The sequence below is a fragment of the Aquarana catesbeiana genome, linkage group LG05 (genome assembly GCF_042186555.1).
Source record: "Aquarana catesbeiana isolate 2022-GZ linkage group LG05, ASM4218655v1, whole genome shotgun sequence".
Taxonomy (NCBI): Eukaryota; Metazoa; Chordata; class Amphibia; order Anura; family Ranidae; genus Aquarana; species Aquarana catesbeiana.
Genome location: NC_133328.1, coordinates 174,007,315 through 174,027,046, shown reverse-complemented (window position 1 = coordinate 174,027,046; position 19,732 = coordinate 174,007,315). Strand labels below are relative to the sequence as shown.

Genomic DNA, 19,732 nt, shown 5'->3' with positions numbered 1-19,732 from the left:
CCGATCGATGTCCGACCGTGTGTACGGGGCATTAGACTCCACGACACCTTCCAGTGGGCCTCCTACAACCCATACCCAATGGAGAGAGGCCCTGGAAGCACCTTTCTATGGATTTCTTCGTCAAGTTACCCAACTCTCAGGGCAACACAGTTATTCATATGGTGGTTGACCGGTTTTCGAAAATGTCCCTTTGTATTTCACTTAAGAAGTTGCCCACTTCTAAGGAACTGGCTTCCATTTTTGCTCAGGAGATCTTTTGCTTACATGGGCTGCCCAAGGTGATTGTCTCGGACAGGGGTAGTCAGTTTGTGCCTCGGTTCTGGAGAGCCTTTTGTGAATAGTTGGGAATTCAGCTTACTTTCTCCTCTGCGTATCATCCGCAGTCTAATGGGGCTGCAGAATGAGCCAATCAGTCATTGGAGCAAGCCTACATTACTATATTTGTGACTATCATAACAACTGGTCAGACCTCTTACCGTGGGCAGTTTGCTCACAATATTGCCTTGAATTCTGCTTCCCGATTGTCCCCTTTTATGGCGAACTATGGTTTCCAACCTTCCATGTTGTCTGACTCATTTGTTCCGCAGAGTATTCCTGTGTTAGAGGAGCATCTCCGTGGTCTCCGTTCCACTTGGGCACAAGTCCAGGAGGCTTTGCGACATGCTAATGATAGGTACAGACTCCATGCTGACCGCAGACGCCTGCCTGCGCCTTCCTACCAGGTTGGGGACAGGGTCTGGCTGTCATCTCGCAACTTCTGACTTTGTGTTCCCTCTCTGAAGTTTGCACCTCAGTTTATTGGGCCCTTACGTATTCTTCGCAGGACCTCAGTGCCTTGTCCTTACCCTGTACAGGTTGAGAACCATGAGGATTATGAAGTATAGTCCATTGTTGACTCCCAAAGGTTCCATGGGCACATGCAGTACCTGGTGCATTGGAAAGGGTATGGCCTCCTCCATGATTTAAATAGACGTTTTCCCCTCAAGCCTGGTGGTCCTCCGAGGTGGAGGAGTCATTGAGGAGGGGGTACTGTCAGGGCTGGGCTCAGCCCTTCCTTCTCTAAACTGGCCGCTCAGCTGTTGGCTAATTGCCAGCTCCTGTCTCTCCACAGTGACTCACCTGTTGATGATATCAGTCAGTCCTGCCTACTTAAGCCATCCAGCCCAGATGATCTCTGACTTCGCCTTGGTCACATCTCTAGAGACGCTCTCCTGTGTTTCTGTTAAAGACTTGCTTGTCTGATATTTCTTCTGGCTCCAGATCCTGCTTGCTGTTCTACTACGCTCATCTCTGGCTCCCTGACGTTTTGGCTTGTTTGACTATTCGTTCTGGTTCCTGAACTCTGGCTATGTTTTGACTACGTTTACTCTACCTTTTTTTATTATTATTAAACAAGTGTGATTTAACTGTACTTCTGACTCAGTCTGATTCATGGTTTCTGACACTGGCACACAGGTGCTGTGCCAGAATGTAGATTGAGCTGTGCTTGCCTGTGAGCAGGCAGGCAGGTTTGTTTTTTTTTTTGCACAGGAGAATTTGCATGTCCCCTTTGCAATAAAGAGCCTCTCTGCTCCCAGTTTTTAAAAGCGGAACATTCGCTGGTTGCATGCATTTGCAAATACATGTGAGAACCACAGTGTCTTGTCCAGGCTCCCCTGTGAAGTGTGGTCCCTAATAGACATGTGCACTGCCTAAAAATTTGTTTTCATTTTTTTGTTTCCTTTTTATTTGTTTGTTTGTTTTCGTTTTTTCGGGTCATTCGTTAAGGTCGGAATTCATTATTTCAAATTAATGTGGAAATTCAGAAAAATTTGAATTTGGTATGTTCCATTCGTATAGATGAGGTATTCGTTATTTCGGTAACTCGTAAATTTGGAAAAATTTTAATTCAGTACGTTCCATTTCTATAGATGCGGTATTCGTTATTTGTTATTTTTGGTAACTCGTAAATTTGGAAAAATACTAATTCGGTACGTTCCATTCATATAGATGGGGTATTCGTTATTTTGGTAATTCGTAAATTCGGAAAAATTATAATTCGGTACGTTCCATTGGTATAGATGCGGTATTTGTTATTTTCGAAAATTCATAAACTCATATTTGTTATGTTCACTAACAGGCAGCCAAATTTGAAAGGAAATTCCAATACCTATAATTTAATAGTTTATAACTATTATTATTGTATTTTAGTTTAACTATTATTATAGTTTTTATTATTACTATTATTATTAATAATTAGTAATAATAATAAAAAATATAATATGGTTAATAATTAATTGCGTTTACTAACAGGCAGCCAAATTTGAAAGGAAATTCCAATACCTATAATTTAATAGTTTATAACTATTATTATCATTTTTTTTATTATTTTATTATTGATAAATAAATATAAAATTTAAAAAAAACACTATAATAATGTTTAAAAAACCTAATCATTTATTTATAATGGAAATTATCCAAATGTTATTTTATTATTTTGGATTTTTTTGAAATTTATCGTTCTTATTTTTGGATTTTTGTTCTTTCGAATTTTTGGATTTTCAACCTTATTTTTTGGATTTTCGATTCTTCGAATTTTCAGATGTTCGTTTTTATATTTGGATTTTCGTTCTTTTAAATTTTTGGATTTTCGAGATTCGGATTTTCATTCTTTTGAATTTTTGAGATTCGGATTTTCATTCTTTTGAATTTTTGAGATTCGGATTTTCGTTTTTTCTAATTTTCGTTCTTTTCGAAAATTTGTTTTCGGGAAAAATTTGTTAAGCTGTTTTTCTTTAATTCGGATATTTCTGAATTAACCAATATGCAGAATTTTGATGAAAAACTAATTTGGAACGAAACGAATTGGACTACATGTCTAGTCCCTAAGGCTAGGTTTGTACTCGAGTTTCTTTAAACATTTTTGAAACTGATTTAAAGTGCATTTGTTTTTCGGGTGTTTTCAGGCTTGAGCATTTTTGTTTTAGCCAATGGAAAGCTAGTTACTAGGAGAAGGAGAACAAGAAATTGCATGAGAAACACGTTTCATGTGTTTTCAGGTGTCCTTCAGTCACTCTCATTGAACTCTATGGGGGCCGAAAATTTGTGACTTTGCCTCAAAGAAGCTCATGTACTTTTCGATCCTCAAACAACATGATGATCAGGTGTAGATGGGCAACATTGAACATAATAGAAATCTTGAGCTTTAGCATTGAAGCGTTTTGCAAAACACGCTTTAAATCCCTCAAGTGTGAACTCAGCCTTAAGTCTAGGTCGCCAGAGCTCTCATCATGGTACATTTATAGCAACGAATAAACCGAGGGTAGATATGCCTGGAGGTAACCTATTCCACCGTAAAGTGGTTGTAAACCCTCACATATACCCAGTGAAGTGAATAGCCTCAGATGATACATAGAGATGAAACAAATCCCCTTATATAGGTTTCATTTTATCTGCAGTCTTCTACTCTCTAAACCCCTTCAAAAGTGCAGATCATGTTAACCACTTGCCGACCGCTGCATGACGATGTACGTCCAAACTTTGAAAGGGTATATCGTTGTTATGGCAGCAGCTAGCTGCCATAACCCCGGTATCCCCGTTTTCGTGCGACGGCCGGCTTTCAGATAAAAGTGGTCCCTGCGGCAGATTCGCTGCGAGATCACTTTTATCGGTGGCGGGAGAGGGCCCCCCTCCCGCCGCGATCCGGTGCCCTCTGCCGCTTACCTGAGCCGTCGGTAGTGGCGGAAGCGATCGCATCCGTCTTCGTCCTGTGCCTGAAGACGAGTGAGGCTAAGATGGCGCCCACTTGTCTCCATGACACTGCTGGGCGGAAGCGACGTCAAAATGTCACTTCCGTCCACGCCTCTTAAAAGCACATTTTTTCAAATGTCATTTTTTTAAATTACTTTTTTTTTTTTTTTAATTGCATTTTAGTGTAAATATGAGATCTGAGGTCTTTTTGACCCCAGATCTCATATTTAAGAGGTCCTGTCATGCTTTTTTTCTATTACAAGGGATGTTTACAATAGGAATAAAAGTGACACTTTTTTTTTTTTTAAACAGTGTAAAAATAAATAAAATAATGTAAAATAAATAATAAAAATTAAAAAAAAAATTTAAAACCCCCCCGTCCCGACGAGCTCACGCGCAGAAGCGAACGCATACGTGAGTAGCGCCCGCATATGAAAACAGTGGTCAAACCACACATGTGAGGTATCGCAGCGACCGGTAGAGCAAGAGCAATAATTCTAGCCCTAGACCTCCTCTGTACCGCAAAATATGCAACCTTTAGAATTTTTTAAACGTCGCCTATGGAGATTTTTAAGGGTAAAAGTTTGACGCCATTCCACAAGCGGGTGCAATTTTGAAGCGTGACATGTTGGGTATCAATTTACTTGGCGTAACATTATATTTCACAATATTAAAAAAAATTGGGCTACCTTTACTGTTGTCTTATTTTTGTATTCAAAAAAGTGAATTTTTTCAAGAAAAGTGCACTTTTAAGACCACTGCGCAAATACGGTGCAAAAAAAAGTATTGCAATGACCTCCATTTTATTCTCTAGGGTGTTAGAAGAAAAACCACATATAATGTTTGGGGGTTCTAAGTAATTTTCTAGCAAAAAAAACCTGTTTTAAACATGTAAACACCTAAAATCCAAAACGAGGCTGGTCCTTAAGTGGTTAAAAACCTCTCTTCATTTGTCAGCAGCACAGAGGAAAGGGAGGAGAGACTGCAGTTACAATGTGTGAGAGCTGATTGGATGAAAGGAACACCCCCCTCCCTTCCACACAGAAGAACTGTGTTGTGAAAAGACAAGCTCCATTCTCAGCTCTCCCTCCTCCTATCTCCAGACACAAGTTTATCTCATGTGTCGGGAAAACTTCTCAGAAGTGACTCATACTGATAACAGAGGAACAAAGCACCAGAGAGAAACAGCACTTAGAGCTTTGGAGAGAGATAAGTAGACACTGCAGATATATGTGATTTGCACAAATTCCATGACTGAGGTTTACAATCACTTTACAGGTGCAAGGACACATTAGACATCCAGGACAACTCAATGACAGTTAAAGACTTCCAGTGTGTTTCTGCACCAAATCCAGGAAACAAAAATGACTACTACTGCACCTTTAACCCTTCCGCTGTCAGAGCCATTTTTTTGTATGTGAAACAAACCTCTAAAACTGTATATATTTTCTGAAAGCAGGGGCCCTGACAGCTCATTCATTTAGAGTTAAAATTGACAAGCTCCCTGTGTGATAGCAGAGTGCAGGTGACAGGTTCTCTTTAGGGAGAAATCAGGGCTCCTTTAGACCCTTAATGTCACCCTTGTACTCTGTTGAAGCTGATTAAGACAGTGTACTGTAGAATATGGATTTTTGCTGGCTAGCTGGCATTTTTGCTGGGACATTTTTGAACTGTGTCTAGTTGTCTATGCTGATCTGATGACATAAATATTTTGAGTCTCTGACCCGAAACAGGTATGCATATCAAGAAAGTCAGAGTAAAGACAAAAGTCCTTATCTGCATATTTCTTGCATTCCAACTTACACACATTCCAATATAAGCTGGAATGCATATGTGGTTCCAGGAACTGTGATTTGTCAAATGCAACATATTCCATGTACACTATATTACCAAAAGTATTGGGAAGCCTGCTTCAACTCTTCTGGGAAGGCTGTTCACAAGGTTTAGAAGTGTGTCTATTGAAATGTTTGACCATTCTTCCAGAAGCGCATTTGTGAGATCTGGCACTGATGTAGGACGAGAAGGCCTGGCTTGCAGTCTGTGCTCTAATTCATCCCAAAGGTGTTCTATCGGGTTGAGGTCAGGACTCTGTGCAGGGCAGTCAAGTTCCTCAACCCTACCCTCTTCCCAGAAGAATTGAAGCTGTTATAGCTGCAAAGGGTGGGTCGACTCAATATTAAACCCTATGGACTAAGACTGGGATGCCATTAATATAGTGGTAGTATAGTGTACTTCTCTGTATCCATCTATGCTTTTAAAGCATTTCAAGTGCCTTGGGACATGGGATCTGCTAATATGTTAAATAAGGGCATGTCTACACAGTTATTCAGATTTTCTTCTAATGTGCCTTTGTTACATTTAGAAGGATCATAATCAAAGAAAATAAGAGGGTAAAGAAACAGTCGCAGTTGCTGCTACTGTCAACTCCCGTCCTGACCCCCCAAAAAGAGGAAAAGAAGTGGGACTATTCCGGTACTCGATTATTGGTGTATAGTGATTGGTATAAGGATAAATTAAAAACCTTATAAAATTTCAATTTTTAATCAAAAACAATAATAAAATTACAGTTACAAATACAATTGTAATTACAAACAACATCATCATAAAAGGGAAATACCACACAATCAAAACAGTGGATTCCGCAAGGTTTGGATGAGAAGTGTGTGTAGAGCTTTAAATCTCGACCGGTTTCGCGGTTAAATATCGCTTCCTCAGGAGAAGCATATCTAGAACATGATGTAACATGGTTTTAGCATATACAGTTAAATGCATTAAATCATTACAGCAGCATTGTTTACAACGATTATCAAATGCATCATACAAATGAAGTGAAAATAAGGACAAGCTCACCCAGTCAGGTGGTTTCCGTGGGTATACAGGACCCAGTAAAAGTCCCCCCGCGGCGGACACAGGGGATGACAGACAGCCTCTAATGGATAAGGATAGAATTAACCAGACTGTAGATGTCTCAGCACAAGTAAGGTCCTAAGGGGATGTGCCATTACCATAAGGATACAGAGGATCTCCCGTGGTGGTATAGAAAAAAGAATGGGATGATTTAATTTTTATCACTCCATTTTTAGTGTTTGTATTATATGCGATAATACACACCACACTTTATTGATTGTGGTCAATTTTTACACATGCACATAAATTTTACCCACACGTTTGGAACTTTTTACCATTCCTATATACAAAAAAAAAAAAATTTATTTTGTATTTTACACTTATATATGTTTGTGCACATCATAGTGGACCTAGTCGAACAGCGCCATTCACCCCAATTTAGTACTCTAAACTTTTTAGAATTTCACCTAGGTGTTATTCTGTGCTGGGGGGGCTGCAGTTCCTTTATTGCCTAAGCGTGGAACTATTTGTTTCTTATAGTCCTCTCAGTGTCTTCTCTGTTATGCTCCAGCAGTCTAAGGTAATGTCATCAAGATCAATTCAGGGTCCATAGCCCCGCTTTGGACATGACTGAGAATCAGGTAAGTAAAAGCAATAGACTAAACAGGCAATTAGTCCTTGCAGTGCAGGCACAACACTACTGCAAGGGATATTTTCAAGATTCCTGGAGTTGGGCTTTACTTCTTTAACCATGACAGCACAGCATTCTGCCTTTCTAGGCAGATGTTCTGTTCTGGTATCATTCATGGCATGTTTAAGTTGTGTGGTTCTTAATTCTAGGTGACCTAGTTAAGTTACTTTTCCATCTTTCAGAGGTAATCCCTCAAAAGATATTATTCTAAAGTCACCTGTGATGTAAAGTTATGTCACTTGGGACTCAGGAGTTCTAACAAGCAGACAGAAGTCATTCTCAGATGTGGCTTGCTGAAGAACAGAGTGACTGTGCCAGAAGGAGTTATCATGGCAACCAATACATAAAAGAGCAGGCATCCGTTGTACTATTTGCATAGGATTAATCTGTATGCACCATTAGCGGGCATGCACATTGACAGGAGGGGGAAATCGAGCCAGAAAAATGGCATTTACATCAGTGCTGACGGAACTAGAGTTGGGAAGATACTGGAGTGTTTAATAAATGACCACATAGATGAGTTCTTGCTTAAAAAAAATATTTTAAGCAACAGACAGCATGGATTCATGAAAGACTGAAGTTGTCAAACTGATTTCTTTTTATGAAGAGGTAAGTAAAACCTTGGACAGAGGGGTGGCTGTGGACATGGTATACTTGGATTTTGCAAACGTGTTTTGACACAGTTCCCCACATACGGATAATGTGTAAGGTAAAGTCTACAGGCTTGAAAATATCAATTTGTAAATGGATAGAAAAACTGGCTAAAAGACAGAATTCAGAGAGTAGTGGTTAATGATTCTTACTTTGAATGGTCTAAGGTTATCAGTGTTGGGACCCTTACTTTTTATTATCTTTATATATAATATAGGGTTTGGGATTAAATGTACCATTTCAGTCTTTGCAGATGACACCGAGCTATGCAGTGGAATAACATACTTACAGGATGTCTCCAACTTACAAGCCAACTTCAGTGCACTGTTTAATTGGATGACTATGTAGCAAATGAGGTTTAATGTTGATAAATGTAAAGTTATGCACTTGGGGGCTAAGAATATGCATGCATCATACATACTAGGGGGAGTACAACTTGGAGAATCCATAGTGCAGAAAGATCTGGGGGTTTTGGTGGACCATAAGCTTATTAATAGCTTGTAATGCCAAACTACGGTTTCCAAAGCGAGTAAAGTCCTTTACTATAATACTATAATATAAAAAAAGTTGAGCTGCTTTATGTGCTTCCAGCAGCGATCACCGCAGGTAATCTCTGGCTCTGCAGATGGCCACGGATACTGTAGCTAGTAAGGATGAACCAAACACCCCCTGGTTCGGTTCATGAACAAGCAAAAAATTCGTTCGAACACGTGAACACTGTTAAAGTCTATGGGACACAAACATGAATAATCCAAAGTTCTCATTTTAAAGGCTTATATGCAAGTTATTGTCATAAAAAGTGTTTGGGGACCTGGGTCCTGCCCCAAGGGACATGGATCAAAGCAAAAAGAAGTTTTAAAAACAGACATTTTTTCAGGAGCAGTGACTTTAATAATGCTTAAAGTGAAACAATAAAAGTGTAATATTCCTTTAAATTTCGTACCTGGGGGGTGTCTATAGTATTCCATGAAAAGGGGCGCATGTTTCCCGTGTTTAGAACAGTCTGACAGCAAAATGACATTTCTAAAGAAAAAAAAGTAATGTAAAACTACTATCGCTAGTGCCGGCTGTAATGAATTGTCGGTCCGGCAATACACATAAAAGTTCATTGATAAAAACGGCATGCAAACCAAAATTTAAAAAAAAAATGTGTGGGGTCCCCCTAAATTCCATACCAGGCCCTTCAGGTCTTCTATGGATTTTAAGGGGAACCCCGCGCCAAAATAAAAAAAAAAAATGGTGTGGGCGCCCCCTAAAAATCCATACCAGACATTATCCAAGCACGCAACCTGGCAGGCCGCAGGAAAAGAGGGGGGGACTAGAGAACGCCCCCCCTCCTGAACCATACCAGGCCACATGCCCTCAACATTGGGAGGGTGCTTTGGGGTAGCCTTGCCCAGTGGTTGTGGGGATCTGTGGGCGGGGGGCTTATCAGAATCTGGAAGCCCCCTTTAACAAGGGGACCCCCAGATCTGGCCCCCCTGTGTGAATTGATAATGGCCTACCATTTCACAAAAAAAGTGTCAAAAAGGTTAAAAAAAGAGACGGTTTTTGACAAGTCCTTTATTAATTTCTGCTTCTTTCCGCTTCTTCCATCTTCTTTCTTCTGGTCTTTCTTTGGTATTCTTCTTTTTCCTCCATCTTCTTCTTCTCCATCTTCTTCTTCACCGCTCATCTCGGCCTGCATCTTCCTCCGGCTTCTTCTACGCTCCATCCGCACAATCCGCCTCAGTGGGAGTCTTCCTCTGTGTGACTCTTCGGTTCTTCTGACACTTCTTATATAACGGAGGACGGGGCCACCCCACGGAGACTTCACAGGGACTTCCCTCTGGCTTTCCCTAAGTTGTCAGAGGGGGCGGGGTCAGCCGGTTACGTAAACGGGTGACCCCGCCCCCTCTGACAACACGGGGAAAGCCAGAGGGAAGGCACCGTTAAGTCCCCGTGCGTCAGAGGAGGGCGGGGTCACTGGGTGGCCCTGCCCTCCGTTACATAAGAAGTGTCAGAAGAATCGAAGTGTCACACGGCAGAAGACTCCCATTGAGGCAGATCGTGCGGATGGAGCGGAGAAGAAGCCGGAGGAAGAGGCGGGACGAGAGGAGCAGAGGAAGAAGATGGAGAAGAAGAAGATGGAGGAAGAAGAAGAACACCGAAGAAAGACCAGAAGAAAGAAGATGGAAGAAGAAGAAATTAATAAAGGACTTGTCAAAAACCGTCTCTTGTGTTTTTTAACCTTTTGACACTTTTTTTGTGAAATGGTAGGGGTACATTTGTACCCCATTACCAATTCACACAGGTGGGGCAGGATCTGGGGGTCCCCTTGTTAAAGGGGGCTTCCAGATTCTGATAAGACCCCCGCCCACAGACCCCCACAACCACCGGGCAAGGGTTGTGTGGATGAGGCCCTTCTCCCCATCAGCATGGGGACAAGGTGCTTTGGGGGGCTACCCCAATGCACCCTCCCAATGTTGAGGGCATATGGCCTGGTATGGTTCAGGAGGGGGGGCTGCTCTCTCGTCCCCCTTCTTTTCCTGCGGCCTGCCAGGTTGCGTGCTCGGATAAGGGTCTGGCATGGATTTTTGGGGGGACCCCCACGCCATTTTTTTTTTAAATTTTGGCGCGGGGTTCCCCTTAGTATCCATACCAGACCTGAAGGGCCTGGTATGAAAATTAGGGGGACCTTCACGCATTTTTTAAAAAAATTTTGGTTCAGGGTTCCCTTGTGGGGATATTCCATGCCTTTTTTATCAATGAACTTTTATGTGTATTGCCGGACCGACAATTAATTATAGCCGGCGCTAGTGATAGTAGTTTTGCATGACTTTTTTTCCTTTAGAAATGTCATTTTGCTGTCAGACTGTTCTAAACACGGGAAACATGCGCCCCTTTACAGGCATACTATAGACACCCCCCAGGTATGAAATTTAAAGGAATATTTCACTTTTATTGTTTCACTTTAAGCATTATTAAAATCACTGCTCCCGAAAAAACGGCTGTTTTTAAAACTTTTTTTGCATTGATACATGTACCTTGGGGCAGGACCCGGGTCCCCAAACACTTTCTATGACAATACCATGTATATAAGCCTTTAAAATTAGCACTTTTGATTTCTCCAATAGACTTTTAAAGGGTGTTCCACGGCTTTCGCGAACACCCCAAATTGTTCTCTGTTCAGCGAACGGGCGAACAGCCAATGTTCGAGTCAAACTCAAGTTCGACCCAAACATAAAGCCCATCCCTAGTAGCTAGCCACTCACAAGTGGCTAAAACAGCTGCAGTAATCGGACTATTCCTGCCATTGTCATTCGCTGTCAGGAAAGGGTTTACACCAAATCAAATTCATGAACCGACGCTAGTTCCATTTTAAATGCATTTAAAGTAGAAAAAAAGCTCAACTATGTCTATTCTTAAAAATGTTCCCTCCCCCCTCCTTCTACTTATCTTGCCTAACCTGTATAAAAAAAAAGGTCTGATACTTCCTTTTTTTTATCCGCTGTGGTCTGGTCATGTGATCCTGTAGCTCTGTGTAGGGGAGCACTCGACAATGGATCTGGATTCCAAGAGTTGTGACGTCATCTAACTGTGCTCTTTCCTATTCTCTGAAGCAGCCACTCAAGAGCCTGAACTGCAGGATCATGTGACCAGACCGAAGTGGATTAAAGACTAATTAAGTGAGGGTCTTGTGAGCCAAAATTTGGATTGCTGCCTCTTTAAGGTGAAATAAATATAAATAAGCTGCAAAAACTAACCACGTTTCATTTCGTGCATAAATCAAAAATATATAAATAATCGTGTCTGTGCTGAAAAAATATATATCTATATCCCAATAACTGGGAGGTGCATCTGTAATATAAAACTATGCTACAAAAAATTCAATATATTCAAATCAAAATAGTGCTAGTATATAAATTGAATACGATCCTTATATATAGGTATCCCATAAAGTGCAACATGCAAAAAAAAAACAGTATTTGTATGTGGTTATCAATATAAAATCAGAGTGCAAAATCATGCGTCCATATTCAAAAAGGTATAATTCATTGATAACAAAATAAAATGTAAAGTGCAGAAAAGTAGTGTCCACAAAAAAACGGTGTTCCTAATGCTCCTCCTTATTGGTGTTCACAATTCAACATGCTTCAGTGCTCACCTGTGACCCCCTACTTGTGCTTGCGCTCACCTCTAAGTGTGTGACACGGTAATTAAACGGTGTCTAAACACGCATTGGAGCCACCCCTTGGGCTCATACAGGGTATGCTGGTATAAACTCCATCTCTCTCAGATGTCATCAGATAGTTTTACATATAAGGAAGAAAAAGCTCCATAGTGTGATACAGCAGGGATTTATTAAAATATATAAAAAATTCCCCTCCAGAAGGGTACTCACAATATGCAGGTGCGTGAGTGCACCAATCTTTCCAGAGTGTATTATTGTAAACAAGCGTTTGTATGGCATGCGGTGTGTCGTTCCTCATCTACTGTTGCTGACAGCTCCGTCCTACCCCTCCCCGACGCGTATTCGGCACAGGGATCACGTGCCTTCCTCTGTGCATGTTGCACTTTATGGGATACCTATATATAAGGATCTTATTCAATTTATATACTAGCACTATTTTGGTTTGAATATATTGAAATTTTTGTAGCATAGTTTTATATTACAGATGCACCTCCCAGTTATTGGGATATAGATATATATTTTTTCAGCGCAGACACGATTATTTATATATTTTCGAAGTGGATTAAACATAGGTAAATTATACAGATCTATTTTTATACTAGCAAGGCAGGATAGGTGGGGGGGGGGGGCATTTTTAAGAATAGTTAAAGTTAGGCTTTTCTTCCACTTTAAGTATTGTTACTAACTACATTCAGTTTTTATTTTTTTATATCAGCCTGGAGTTCAGGTTTAACAGCTTGGTAGTAAACATAGAGGGGCCTTTCAGCAATTTTATTGAGGCTACAATGTAGCATTTGTTTTGATTCAGTAGAGTGTTCAGTAAATAACTCCTAATGCACTTACCAATGTTGCCAGATTCTCCAGCTGGATAATGCTGGCAAAGCTTCCTTTACAGCGCCCTAACCCTTGTTTCCACCAGATTTCTTAATCCCTGTAAAAGCCTCAGAAAAATGCACTCATTCCCCAGCTTGCTTCATTGTGGCCTGTTAAGCAGTTTATGTAACAATTCTTGTATAATGAATGGGCTATAGCTTTCTATTCATGGAATGCTGGAGATGTGTCCCTCTGCAGAGCAAATCAGCCACATTCAAGTGAACAAGGATGAAAACTCAAGTGCATGAAAGCATATCCATTCAATAACATCATTCTGGAAACAAATGGAAACTATGAATTGGTCATCATTGTCAGTGGTAAAAGAATAGAACAAAAAAAGGATATCCCAAAGCCCAAATACAAGAATACAATAGAAAAAAGAGTAATAGAGTGCACATTATAAAGTTTGTTGGCATAAAATATATTTTATATAACTTTTATCCAGTATGCATTGCATTACTTAGCATTTAGTGTTTAGCAAATTTATAGGAAATCATATAATAGTTTTGGGTCAATTCTAGATTTATTTTGTAAGTTTATGTTTTAAACTGATGTTTATAGCTTATAGCTATAAGCTATATATAGCTTATATATATAGCTTATATAGCTTATAGCTGATGCTTATACTGATGCTTACTGTTTATATAAAATCTTTATTGCAATTAAAAATCGTTATTACACATAGACATTTAGTACAGAGCACACTCATGACACTGGTGTTACAGACCATTATGGGTTTTCTTGAAAGAAAAGACAGCTGAAGTTAATAGCCTTCAGACTCTGAGGCTCCAGGCACACTGGACTTAAAAAAAACGTCTGTCCTCTTGGGAGTAAAAAACACTCATATAGAGCATTTTTTGTATAAAGTCTAGACGAGTTTAGGAGAGTTTTACTTTTTTTTTCTGCCAGTGAACTCCAATCAGAAACACCAATCAGAAGGTTTTTTTTTCCTGCCTCTAAACGTTGAGCTCAAAATATGCCTCTAATTGTCCTAATGTGCATGGACACATAGGATAACATTGAGCTGCTTCTACAGGCAGAACACAAAACTCCTGTAGAAACAACGTTTTTTTTTTTATGCCAGTTTGCATAGAGCCTTATTGTTCTTTTAAAACTCCATATGACCCCATCTGATTAGAGCAGACAGGAAAGGCGGTAAACCTCTCCACTGAGACATTCAGCTGCATGTGTAAATTGGATCTTCAGCTTTAAAGCTCAGTGAACTGGATCCTTTTTCAAAGATTAGCCTGCTAAACATAAAAAAGCATAAAATAAAACATACAAAGCATAAAGCTTCACATGCTGATTGGAATGTAAACAGGAAACAGTATTACAAGGTTTGTTCCCCTTGCACCCCCAACATCCATCCCTACATTTGAAAAAAAATCTACTTTACTTACCCCAAATCAAAATTTTTTTTCCAACCAGATACATTAGGCTTGATTCACAAAAAACAAATAGTTTGTTCACTTGGGGAAGTTGTACTGGGACATCCTGGGCACCAAAAATATGCAACATGCTTACTCTGCATGGCAAATGTGCCCCTGTACATTTAGCCTTAAGCCTGGTACACAGGGTATTTTTTTTTCTCGTTCAGCCCGAAAAAAAAAACTGAGGGGCTCTGGAAGAGGTCAATGTACTATTGATGAGATTTTAGTACAGCAATCTCCCTGCTGAGCTATTGTGTTCTGACAGGGGGACCACCCCCCCCGCCAAAACACATTGGTCAGTGCTTGCAGCCATTGGCTGAGATCGCTGATTGGATGCCGATCATCTGCTGGTTTTCCAACAAGCTCATTTGACAGAAGCCGACCGTGAGATCGGCTTCTGTCAAACAAGGACCGTACACACGGGCCGAATGTCGGCCAGTATCTACTGTACTGTACCGGCTGATTTTGGACGATATTTGGCCCGTGTTTATGATGCTTAAGGCTTTGTTGCTTTGCATAGCTTTGTTGAATACCATAAACTTGCTTACAGGTGGCTGCTGTCTGGCAGGGCCACTTAGATTACAAGACTTGGGCCCCTTTCACACGGGCGGACCATTCAGGTCCACCTGTCAGTTTTTTAGGCCGACCTGAACGGACGCTCCATGCAGGTCTATGGATCGCTCCTATCCACTAATTTCAGACGGATGGAAACCTTATTTTCCATCCGTCTGGCGGATCGGATGAAAATGGACAGGCGGTACGTTTTCATCCGATCCCCCATAGAGGAGAGCGGAGCTCTGACAGGTCTGTCCCTGCACAGTGTGTGGAGACGGACCTGTCATCCGCCGGCTCAGCGGGAATCAATGAAGCGATCCAGTGTGAGAGGGGCATAACTAAAAACAATTGCCAATATATTAGTAGAACGACAGTATACAACTGTTACCACAACTGTTAACACTTCAATTCGTCCTTGACTTTGTGTGGGGATATCTGAATGATGCCTGCAGCTACAGGCATCATTCAGATATCATTATTGGCAGGCAGCGATTCTGTGCATGATAAGAATGATCATAGTAGCAGTTCCGCCGCTTGATCGTTCCTATAGGCGACTGGAGGGGATGTCCCCCCTCCCGCCGCCATCCGGTGCTTCTCCGGACTTTCCTGTGTCATCGGGGGCCCGGAGAAAGAATCAGACCCCCCGGATGACGACCATCGAGATTTACGGTGACCACATGGTCACCAGTCATCTCTATTACTGTCGGAGGCCCGGGTGCGACGTTATGACGTCACGCTCGGACCCCGCAAGTAAACAAAGCTGCAGTCGCAGCTGTCAGCATGAGATCGGTGAATTTTTTTTTCCGATCTCATGCTTTACAGCCTGAAGGAGAGATGTGGGGTCTTATTGACCCCGCATCTCTCCATAAAGAAGACCTGTCACAATAGATTCCTATTACAAGGAATGTTTACATTCCTTGTAATAGGAATAAAAGTGATACAAAAAAAATTAAATGTAAAAAAAAGTGTAAAAAAAAAAAAAAAATTTTAAACCGCCCCTGTCCTCGGTAGCTCGCGCTCAGAATTGAACACACGTAAGTCCCGCCCACATATGTAAACGCCGTTCAAATCACACATGTGAGGTATCGCCGCATGCGTTAGAGCGAGAGCAACAATTCTAGTACTAGACCTCCTCTGTAACTCTACACTGGTAACCTGTAAAAAATTTTAAAGCGTCGCCTATGGAGATTTTTAAGTACCAAAGTTTGACACCATTCCATGAGTGTTCACAATTTTAAAGTGTGACATGTTGGGTATCTATTTACCCGGTGTAACATTATCTTCCACATTATACAAAAAAATTGGGCTAACTTTACTGTTTTGTTATTTTTTAATTCATGAAACAGTTTTTTTCCAAAAGAAAGGCATTTGAAAAAGTATTGTGCAAATACCGTGCGAGATAAAAAGTTGCAATGACCGCCATATTATTCCCTAGGGTGTCTGCTAAAAAAACATATATAATGTTTGTGGGTAATGAGTAATTTTCTAGCAAAAAAATTATGATTTTTACATGTAAGAGAGGAGTGCCAGAATAGGTCCGGTATTGTGTTCAGTTATATGTTTGCTGGATTTCAGCTTTAAATGCTAGCACAAACACAAGAAATCAACCTAAGTGAAATGGTTTGCCTACGTTCTCATCCCTGCTTGTCCAGCCATGGCTTTAAAAAAGTCCACAGTGCTGCTTTGTGCTGAGTTAGTAAATTTAAAATAATTTCTTCTAGCAGTGTTTTTGATTTACTTGGGTTACATTGTAGACATTATAGCCCTTACTCCCACATCATCCAAGTTAGTCATACTTCCCCTTGTTCTACACATGAAAGGCATCTTAAAACTTTGATGAAAGCATCAAAATCATTGTCTAACCATGCAAATCCTTTAATTAAAACAACACAAAGAATAAAATAATCTGAAATCTTGAAACTGAAACTGCTTCTCCATCTGCTTTTATCAGACACCAGTGATCCATTTAAAGAATAAAGGTCTTAGCAGTACTGATTAATAATCTGGAAGGTCCAAGAGTATCCAGTGGGGCTGTGTATACAAGTCGAATATGTCTGCCTGACTTGCATCTTTTATTGTACTTTAGAACATGCCGATTCATGGACTGAAGCTATGAGGATCCTCCACCAGCAGATGAAACAAAATCAATAGATTATGCTAATGTTGCAGAGCTGGAAGCCTTTTATACATCCCACTCAAAGGTAAAAATCAATATCTACTATATCAGATAAGCAACTGTGCACTTTTATACTGCATTGGCTTTTCAGCAATTCATTTCAAATATGATATTATATAGCCCTACTTATACAAACACACAGCTGTCATATCTTGAAAATATCAATATGCGATTCACTTTTTATTTGTGAACATTGCACATTATACATTGAGACAAGTCCTTGAACATTTAGATTTAGTAGCCTGATTGCTAGTGTTTTTGAAGCTATAGAGAGGGCATTGAGCGCTATAACATACACCATCTGCCCAAGTATATACTTCAAGTTAACATCAAAGAAGAGATATCAATCTCTCCTTTCATGGGAAGGAAATGAAAGATTCTTGTATTTGGTATCCTTGTCAAACACCAAAAGAGGTTTTGATGCATGCTAAATAATTCTTGATCTTATATCTGAATGTTTGCAGCTTTGTTTTGAACCACAAAAGATGGTTTGAGAAAAGACACTGTTTGTACAACAATAAAGCATCCAATATGTAATGACAGTAAACATGTAAATTGCTTTTTTATTATTACCTTGTGTTTGTATTTGATATACAGAATTACTAAAAATAGGAAACTGTGGAAGTAAGTGTATTTATTATAATGAATTTTATCATAGTTGAAATAAAGTAAATAAGTGAGAATACAAATTTGAAAAATGCCATTGTTGGCTGTGCTTTACAGGTGTAGGCTTGTAAGGTCTTGCAATGCTCAACTCTGACTTGTGTTCAATATTATTGTCTCTGATAAATAGATTTTCTTACGAAATAGAGCAACCTTTCTCAACATTTTTTAGCATGCTGCTAATTATCATTAGCGTGAACATAGCTGCAGAAAGTTTTAATGTGGAATACCAAGAGCATTTTACTCCAACACAGACCTTTTTTTTAACACCCTCCTGCTCTACATGCCAACATTATTTTCTGTAATAAATATAAAATAAAATGAATAAAATTCAACTCAGACAATAAAAAACTGTAGTATTTCCTTACACCTAGGTCCTTAGATAATTGTCCCTATACATTGGTGGCCAGTAGAGAAATGCCCTTTTACGTTGGTGGTCAGTGGGAAAGCCCCAAGTGAATTGGAGATCAGTGGAAAATGTCTTTTTTGAATTGTTATTCATTGTAATGCTCCCTTACATTGCTGTTCAGAAGTGAAGAAGTAGATGTCACCCCTTACATTGGATGTCAGTGGAAAAGTCTGCCACTTAGGGGTGTAGGTCAATCTTCCACTGCTCAAGGAACCCCTAGCATCTTGAGGCTACTAAATCCTGGTTGAGAAAGGCTGGAGTAGAGAATGCTCAGTTAGTGAATGAAGTCCAATACCAAATCAAGTGTAAAGGAAATATAAAAAAAGTATTTTTGATCGCATATGACTGGATGGTTCAAGCAAACACAGCTTCATCCTATTAACTAAGCTAAACGAACATTCTCCACTTTTTAGTTTATCAATTCCAATTTATAATGAGGCCAGAATCAAGATAGCAGACTGAAAACTTGCACATTTGAAAATAAATCATCAGTTTCCCTTTAAGTTGCCCCATTAGCATTTGCGAAAAATGCCATGCCTATATCCTTATCTCCCACTGATAAACAATTTTCCAATATTAAGACAAATGTGTATATCAATGTCAAACTTAAAGTGGAGCTCCATCCAAAAGAGGAAACTCTGCTTGTTCACCCCCCCCCCACTGCCACATTTTACAACTTTTTGGGGGGGAGTGGGTACCTGGTTTTGACAGGTACTTGCTCCCACTTTCAGGTAAAATCACCAATCTGCGATCTACGACTTTTCTGGCCCCTCTTCCTTCCCCCCACTGCCTTCTAGGACACACACAGGTCCCAGCAGATGGTGGATTAATTGAGAAAGCACAGCACAACTCGCACATGCCTAAAGTCTTCACTGCCAGTTCTCTTACTTACAATGCCGGCGCCTGCACCCGAAGCCAACTGACGAATTGGTTCAGGGTGCCGACGTCATGGGATCCCTGAACAGGGAACGTCCTTATATTAAAATTCAGCAGCTACAGTATTTGTAGCTGCTAACTTTTAATTTTTTTACAGACTGGAGCTGCTCTTTAATAGACCATCAATTGTTTATAATGGTAGTGAAAGCTTTTTTTGTGTGTTTTTTAAGTGTTGATAGTAGCTGTTTGAGTCCAAAATGTTAGAGTTGTCCCTAAAACAAGCGGCAAGGATATCTTCAAATGGGGACACACGTTTCTGGGGACAACTGTCTAAGAGGGGAATTCTCCTCACTTAAGAACATTTTCTGTAACTTCCTGTTGGGCCTCTGTAACAGGAAGTACACAGAAATTTCCCCAATTTACACAGATTTACACAGACAGCAAAACATAAACTGACAGGGCTTTTAACTCTTCCCTACAAGGGTTTTGGCTAGACATACACTTAAAATATTTTAAAGATTGCATTCTTTAAGGGCTTGTTCACCCAAAGTAGGGGGAATTCCCCTCTTAGACAGCTGTTACCTGAACAGGTGTCCCCAGTGAAAAGTTTGTAATCACCTCTTGTTCTGGTGAAAACTCCCCAAAGGGGGCAAAGATA

At 40.2% G+C, this 19,732-nt stretch overlaps 1 protein-coding gene across 1 annotated transcript in view; it reads left to right on the top strand.

Annotated features, from left to right (window-relative positions):
* Positions 1 to 19,732, top strand: part of TMEM108 (transmembrane protein 108) — a 313,069-nt gene that overhangs the window by 35,626 nt on the left and 257,711 nt on the right. Inside the window, exon 2 of the mRNA XM_073630355.1 lies at positions 17,037 to 17,151. The gene's annotated coding sequence lies outside the window, so the exon portion shown is untranslated. The remainder of the gene's footprint in view (positions 1 to 17,036; positions 17,152 to 19,732) is intronic.